Source organism: Triticum dicoccoides, chromosome 5B (genome assembly GCF_002162155.2).
Source record: "Triticum dicoccoides isolate Atlit2015 ecotype Zavitan chromosome 5B, WEW_v2.0, whole genome shotgun sequence".
Classification (NCBI taxonomy): Eukaryota; Viridiplantae; Streptophyta; class Magnoliopsida; order Poales; family Poaceae; genus Triticum; species Triticum dicoccoides.
This window is the reverse complement of record NC_041389.1, coordinates 295453970-295462761: the sequence shown is the minus strand read 5'-3', so window position 1 is coordinate 295462761 and position 8792 is coordinate 295453970. Positions and strand designations below refer to the sequence as shown.

The 8792-nt window shown below is 43.1% G+C and overlaps 1 pseudogene; it reads left to right on the top strand.

The window, feature by feature from the left end:
• The first annotated feature begins 370 nt into the window (after window positions 1–370).
• Window positions 371–8396, top strand: LOC119309415 (annotated as a pseudogene).
• The last annotated feature ends 396 nt before the right edge of the window (window positions 8397–8792 follow it).

Genomic DNA, 8792 nt, shown 5'->3' with positions numbered 1-8792 from the left:
AGGATGGCGATGATGATGATGGTGACGACGACTGGGAGTAGGTTGTAGTTGCACTATCTAGTAGTTTTATATCTATCTATGCTATGAAACTATGTAAAATATCTATGTATCGTTTTTTTATCTATGAATTTTATTTAGTTTTATTAAAAAATGTACGCAATGTATAGCGCGCGCTGCCTTTTTGCGCCGCCGCTGGAGCTACGCGCGCGTGCTCAATTTTGACGCTGTTGCTGGAGCCAGCGCTGCCGGCTGCGCCAAACCAGGCGAACAACACGCGGTAAATGAGTTTTTAGCGGGCGACGCGTTGCGCGGCTGTTGGAGATGCCCTGAGAAGGTGGAGCGCGCTGAAGCTGATGGGAGCAAAGAAGACATGAAGAAAGAAAAGAAGAAAGGGAAGGACAAGAAGGAAAAGAAAGAGGCTGGGTTGGGTCGGCAGAAGCAGATGTTTGATACCAATGCTGGTAAGGAGCTGGCCGAAAAGTCGGGCTTGACGGCGGTAAATTCCTTTTCGGAGCGTGGCGATCGGGCAGATGCAGAAAATGTTAAGAAATACAGGAAGAAAAAAGAGAAAAAGAAAGACAAAGAAGCTGAGACGGCCGGGCAGATGCAGGCATTTGATATGACTGTTGAAAATTTAGGGTCGGAGGTGTATGCAGAGAGAATAAAGGTTGAAGGAAAACAGTCTAGTAGCAAGTCCAAGAAGAGAAAGCGCAAGCGTCACGATGGCGAGCTTGCTGCAAACGTTTCTGGTGGCGATCACATTGTGGCAAGAGAAGATAATAAAAGAAAGAAGGAGAATTCAGTTGTGCTGGAAAAGAGCAGCCAAATTGACAATGCTAAGAAAGGTACCAGTAAGAGAGGAAATGGAAGTGATAAAGTGAGTTCAGACCTTAGCCAGTATGTGTTTGCTGGAGAGGAAGCTAATGCAGATGGTAAGGGTGATAAGAAGAAAAAGAAGAAGAGAAAGGAAGGGATTGAAGGAGGAAAAAAGGGCAAAGAAAATGCAGCTCGGTCAAAGAACAAGGGTAGGTGGGTGACATTTGCAGATTTAGTGGAGGTTTTTAGCATCGAAGGTGGTGCTGATGAAGAGGGTGGAAGCAGTGGTGGATCTGAACTTGTACATGGACAACGGTTTACCCTGGAAGAAGACGCCACCCTCATGGAAGCTATGAGGGATTATGCAGAGATGAAGCAGCTGGGAGAGGAAGGTTTAGAGATGATTCGTTGCTGTAGAAAATACCCAGAGCTGAAGGGTTACTGGAGTGATATAGGGAAATCGTTACCCCATAGAGGCATAGACCCCACGAGGCAATTTACCAGGGAGCACGTATATTACTCACTAGAAGCGACGAACGTAAATGGACACAGGAAGAATATCACAAGATTCGACAGTTTGTCGAAAAAAATGGCACGGATTGGAAGACAATGTCAGAGGAACTTGGAAAGAGTGAGATCCATGTAAAAGATACTTGGAGAAGAATAAAGCCTAAGAACTTGAAAAAAGGGCGATGGACCCAGGACGAGCACCAAAACTTGTTTGATTTGGTGAACCTTGACCTGCGTCTGAAAGCCCATCAGGAGAAAAATCCTGGCCATCGTAAGCTAAGAGATAACATTTCCTGGGAGACCATCAGTGATAAATTGACCAGCCGTAATCACAAGAATTGCTGCTTGAAGTGGTATGTCATATTAGCATCTCCGCTGGTCAAGCAAGGAATATGGGCGGATATTGATGATTATCACCTGGTGGAAGCGCTTCAAAGGGTCGATGCTGTTTGCATTGAAGATGTTGATTGGGAGAGCCTTCTCGGTCACAGGTCAGGGGAGGTTTGTCGTCAAAGATGGAACAAGTGGAAGTGCTGTCCAAGCTTTACTGCCCAGAAATGATTGACCACAGGGAATGAGAAACATCAGGAGTTCCCCACCCAGCAAACTTTTGGATGTCTCAATAGAACGGCATGTTCGATGTTGCATCTCGCCTGTTGTCGTGTGTTGTAGCCTGTAATATGTCTGGCTTGTGGGATTTGTGAGATGCTGAAATGTCCACAGTACTTGGTTTTTGCCAAATAAAAAGGGAACTTCATCTTGCTGTTTTATCTCCTCACTCCATCTCAACCACATTCACACCTAGTGCTCTAACTCCTACTCCCTCCGTTCTTAAATAGTTGTCTTTCTAGACATTGCAAATGGACTACCATATACGGATGTATGTACACATATTTTAGAGTGTAGATTAACTCATTTTGCTTCGTATGTAGTCACTTGTTGAAATGTCTAGAAAGACAAATATTTAGGAACGGAGGGAGTAGATCACTCGCTCTCCTCTGGTTATGACAGCAGTGGCGATGGCAACAGTGACTTGACCCCTGCGAAGAATTGATCCATGCCTGACCGTGATCTGTACCATGAGTGTTCCAATCTTCCATCTACCTGTTCTACAGTGGTGTTGTCTGCAACAACAACAAATGCATCTTGCAAGTAATTTTATGAGGGCCTTACTCTTGTTAGCTAAACCACTTGACTGTGAACAATTTTAAGTGGAAATTTGTCACCAAGCATTCAAATTAGGATATCTACTTGCAATCATCTTTTTAGAGTAAACTTATGTACTTGCAATCATCTTTTTATTTTAGAGTAAACTTATGTATTTGCAATGATGCAATCTACTGCCGTGCGGGGGTAATTATGTACTAACATGTTCTGTTTTTTTAGGGGGCTATCATGTTGTTTCTTAGTAAGGCAATATGGGCGCTATCCAGAATGTTCTCTTGTCGAGTTACATTATCACTATTAAGGCTCATATAGATACAACGGAGACGACCAAAGGCACGTCCACAACTTATTTACTCCCTTCATAAAAAAAATATATAAGAGCGTTTAGATAGTTCCACTGTTGTGCGAAACAAGGAGATAGTTCAACCAAACTGATAGAATACCATACTGTATCCAGATTCGATGTGAATACTTTGGCTTAGCCTTGTTGTGATGATCAGTCTCTATATGCTAGTTTTATGCCTGGCTTTCTTTGTGTACATTTCCATGTGATTTGAACAGTTGTAGAATGATGTTTTGAGTTGGTGTGCATTGCAGAGTGGAAGGGTTGCTGAAAGCTGGTGGGCGAAGAGAGTGCGGACAGTGAGGGAACAAGCTAGGAAGGGCACCTGAACCTGAAGCCTGTGCATGTTTCATAAGCTGCTGCCCATCTTGGACAGGTAGAGTAGGCTGGAACATTTTTTCTTTATCCAAGCATGTTTTCTTGGATATGATGGATGGATGCCCCCGGGCGGACAAATGGAGGGCGGACGCTTCCTGTCTGCGGATCGTTTTTGTTACTAGCTATATTTTTTTTCTATAAATTACTGTACAGCCCTGGGTTCACATAAACGGTCGTTGTAGCGTTTCGGCTATACTAAAGGCTAATGCGCGCTTCGCCGCGCCGTTCTTTACTTGTGAAATTAACTTTTTTATATTTATAGATTATTGTGATCAGTTGTTTTGTTGTGATTTTATCTGTGCTGTTATTGTGTTTTAATTTTTATTGGTGGTGTTTTTTTTGTTCATATATCATGTTGGTTGATGTTGGAGTATTTTTTTATTCAAAAGAAGAGAGGAGTTATTTGATGTGTGGTTATGAAGTCTTTGCACATTTTGACCTGGTGTCGGTCCGGTGATGATTGTTTGAGCCTATTGGGAGTTCTTATTTCATGCTAAATTCATGGAATTGCTATTGTGACGCTCACATGGGTCAGCACATGAAGCTTTAGCTCGCTCAGTTTGGCTCTATGCTCCTCTTGCTCATTTAGTTTTTTTCTCTAACCCCACTGTTAGCTCAGAAAAAATCTCCTATAATTTTTTATTTGAAAAGGTTAGTTAAATTAAATAATATTTTTGCAAATAAAAAACTAAATAATATTTTAAGGACTTAAAAAATAGTATGAATTTTAAAACATAAATTTTAGAAACATTCATGAATTTAAAATATATTCATGGTTTCAAAATTGTTCGCAAAATAAAAGGTTTTCTTATTTGAAAAAAAATGCTCACAAATTTTAAATGATCATGAACTTGAAAATATCCTCAAATTTACTCAGTATTACTGAATCTAAAGAATTTCAAAATATATTTATCTTCTTTAAAGTACACAAATTTTAATAAGTGCTCATGAATTAAAACGTGAAACAAATTAAAAAATAAAAAGAAAAGAAGAAATAAAACTAAACAACACACGCTTACATATGGGGTCCTAGTAATCCCACAACCCTCGAAGCACCACAGCGCTTCAATTCGAGGGAGCTTAGTATCTCTATATATCTCTAATTAGCTTTTTTTTTCCTTCTTTCTTGCACGCACGCATTTCTTTCTGGTGGTGGTTGACACGAAATTCTTCATGCAGAGATGGGGATAATCGTAAGATACAAGTAATTAGTGTCGTATTATGCGGATGCTTAACGGGATCGGTTTCTTGTTGAAATTAATGGGTTTTCCTAACCAATCATGCTTGCCGTTGGTGCACGCAACCCCCTACGGACTACTAGATCACTCCCGAAAGAAATTAGAGAGGCAAGTGATCGAACAACCCAGACAGACAGCGAGATCACAACCACGATTAAAAGGAGCCTCTGCAATTTTGCCGCAATAGTATATGTATCCCATTCCTGCAGGCTTTATATTTGATCTCGTCACATGCATGGTTCGCGTTGCAAGCGAAGCAAATCTCTCCCTTTGCTCCACCAGCATCGACGGTCCCTGCCGGTACGATTAACTAGTTATTATAAGCGTCTCCATCTGATGAAGCGTCTCTTTCGCATCACCCGTCGTCTTCGCTTTGCCGCTTGTCTCTCCAATAATGTAGTAGTACCAACTCGTGGTTAGTCCCCTTCACACACAAAAAATAAAACTCGTGAGTAGTTAACAAAAACAGCACAGCAATAACACCATTGCTGTCTATCGTTGCTCTCGTTAAGTAATGCCACTAATTAACTGACTGCTCACTACTGGAATCACGACATTTCATTTCACTTTGTGTTTTTTAAGTAAAATACATTGAAGGTCCTACAAGTATTCCAAGTGTGTCAAGTAGATTCTAAAAGTTTGAAATCGTTCACCGCAGGTCCTAAATGTGTGTAAGTCGTTTGCCGCGGGTCCTAAAAGTATTTAAAGTGTGTCAAGTACTCCGTATAATGTAAGACGTTTTTTGACACTAGCACTAGTGTCAAAAAACGTCCTACATTATGGGACGGAGGAAGTAGTTCCTAAAAATCATTGGTAAAACATACAAGTAGGACCCGCGGTGAACGATTTCAAACTTTTAGGGGCTACTACTGTTTATTGGTCCCCTTCGCATTTTGTGTTAAAATTTGACCCTAGATTTTACTAACTAAATGTTATGCATGTAACCAAAAATAATATCACTGAAAACTACATTCAAATAGAATTCAACGATATAATTTTTTATGACATGCATTATTATTTTCTTAATTAAATCTATTTTTAAAGTTTGGCACAAAATACTAAGGGGCCAATGACACACTTCGAATACTTTTAGGACCTTCAGTGTATTCTAGGTAACATTTCACTTAGTGCCCAAACCAAACACACCCTTACATATTATTGTGAATTTTGCGATGCATGCATAATGATTCTCTAATCTCTTTGGTTACACAAACGTGCTGCTGGAAGCTCACTCCAACTTGCCACAGTGGAGGGACCTAATCATGTTTACCCAGAAAAGGGAGCTCGATTAGTTAACGTGTTTGCAGGTGGGAGTACGTTGCAACAGCCAGCTGGTCGAGGTAGGTAGGTGAGAGCGAGGTACTCCTATGCCGCAAGGTTAGTGTTCGTCCGTGTGCCCACCCAATCCAATCAAGCGTGTTTTGCAAGACCACCACTGGTCTAGAAAGCTTGACTATCAATTCGGTTTCTCTGCTTTGTTCTCACGCTTATTCTCACTCGGAGTAACTGCTCGGTTGACTTTTGTCGTGGGCGGATTTTTCTCATGCGGTCATGCCTTCCCGTGTCGTGCGTTGATGCAAACATCGCATCCTCCATAGGTTTCTTTCCTGTGTGGAAATTGATTTGACTTTTTTATTGTACATTAAGTAATTGAATAAAACACAATGTACACACGACTGCACTGAGCTCAACTACAAATCCCCTAAGCCCAACAAATATGCACTTCCTCTGCAAACGGATGCAAAAACGTCCTACATTTGTTTATAGAGGAAGTACCGCATTCTTAACAAAGAAATACCGGACAAATATATGAATTATGAATTTGTTTAGAACACATAATAAGTCTAAACGCTGCATCAAATTAAGTATTTTTCTTTAAGTATAATTAAATTACTTTGCTCAAATGCGCCTGAATATGTGCCTGCAAGCACTTTAAACTTTAAAGATATACTGATATTTTTATGGGCAGGACATCGCGTATAGCAGGGTGCCAGGATCAGAAGCACAGGGCTCTTTTGGGAGGTGGACCAGCTGCACCAGAAAGTTGGTGGATCATTTTCCTACGTCAACATCACAGAACACGTGACGATCCTCTCGCCTACATTATTACAATACACTGTGCACTAACCGTTGGAAGCACTCGCACGAGAGGCTGACTGGTGGGGGTTCAGATGCATATAGTTTATTGTTAAGGTTGCAACTGCCAGGAAGCTTGGTGGACAAACAATAATAGTGGTAGCTAGTGACATGCATGTTGTCACAGAATATTGACTGCACTGGTGGTTGCACAAAGGCCATGGATCGCTTCAGAAGCACACCCAAGGTAAGTGCAGTGTTTTATTTAGAGAAAAATATTATTTTTTTCATGCTATCAATCGTAGTGACATGATAACTGTCCCCTCGGACATTTTGCATGGGATTTCTGTTTGTCCTGTGGTTGATCAACATCCGCTTTGGCAAATAAAATTCCATTCACTGTTCCAAATTTGAGGCAATATGCTCCAACAGGAACATTGAAACTATTTGCTGTTGCGGACATTCATACATTTTTCAATAGACCTGAGGGCATCTCTAATAGCAACCCTCAAATTTTCTCCCGCATCCGTCCGCGGACAGGGGACCAGTCCTTGGACATGGATGCTCGAGGCAGCCATCCAACTGTAGCCGCATACATTTTCACAACAATTTGAACCAACCGGACGAAATTCGATCAAACCGGATGAATTTTGATATAAACACGGCGGATTTCATTAAAAGTAGGATAATTTGTATATAAAACCAGATGAATTTTGATATAAACACGGCGGATTTCATTAAAAGTAGGATAATTTGTATATAAAACCAGATGAATTTTGATATAAATACGACGGATTTCATTAAAAGTAGGATAATTTGTATATAAAACCGGACGATATTTCGTCCAGTGAACTAAAAAACCAAAACTAAACCCCCAAACTATCATATACTTCACGGTGACCTCGTAGGTCATGCCGGGCTAGCAGGCGGCTCCTCCACCGTCATCGTTGCCTGACCCGGCGTCGGAGTCGTCAGAGTCGGGCTTGGGGCGGCGGAAGGTGGATACGTCGTGACAGGGCTTCCCGGCGGCCGCCTGGCGCTCGCAGATGATCCTCTCCGCCTCCTCCTGCGCCATGCGGAGTGCGGCCCAAGGACGTGGGCTGGGGGAGAGGGCAGTTGAGGGAGTCCTGAACTAAGGGGTCCTCGGGTGTCCGGTCTATTCAATATGGGCCAGACTGATGGGCCGTGAAGATAAAGAAAGAAGACCACCTCCCGTGTCTGGGTAGGACTCCTGTATGCGTGAACGACAAGATTGGTGTCCGGATAGGCTATTTCCTTTCCCTGTAAACCGACTATGTACAACCCTAGGCCCCTCCGGTGTCTATATAAACCGGAGGGGTTAGTCTGTAGGCAGAATCATAATATTCATAGGCTAGACAAGCTAGGGTTTAGCCATTACGATCTCGAGGTAGATCAACTCTTGTAACCCCTATACTCATCGAATACAATCAAGCAGGACGTAGGGTTTTACCTCCTTTAAGAGGGCCCGAACCTGGGTAAACACTGTGTCCCTTTGTCCATTGTTACCATTGATACTCAGACGCACAGATTGGGCCCCCTACCCGAGATCTGCCGGTTTTGACACCGACATTGGTGCTTTCATTGAGAGCTCTGCTGCGTTGTCAACAGAAGGATTGATGGCGTGCCTCATCATCAGCGATGACGCAATGTCCGGGGAGACCTTTCTCCCTGGACAGGTCTTTGTGTTCGACGGCTTCGTGCTATGGGCCGACTCGACCGGCCAACTCAAGCAGGTCGACAGCTACACCCCCGGTCAACAGATCAGGTTTGGGAACCTGAATTACGTCGCTGATATCCGAGGAGATCTGATCTTCGAGGGGTTTGCGGCCTCGACTGCCGCTCCCTAACCTCATGAACAAGGCCCTTCGGATCTGCTATCAAATCCCATCCAGGGGTCAATATTCACACCTGCCTCGGCCTTAGATCCGGGGCAGATCGTGTCGTCCAAAGACGGGAGGATCGACCCCGCCAGACCTTCTCCTATCATGGAGCTCCCAACCGGAGACCCAGATGCGATCGCGCCGTTGGTGAACCCGGAGCTAAACAGGACTCTCTCAGTCATCTGAGAGCCGGACTCGCCTCTGGACGGTAACTCCGAACTGTCGAGGTCTGCGTCCATCGGGCTCGATCAAGTGCCCGGCCCCGCAGATCTGCAGACTCCTATCCAGCTTTCGCTCTTAGACGAAGCACTTGGCTTAATACAATCTCTCGCCATTACGGAATCCTTGCCTCCAAACTACACC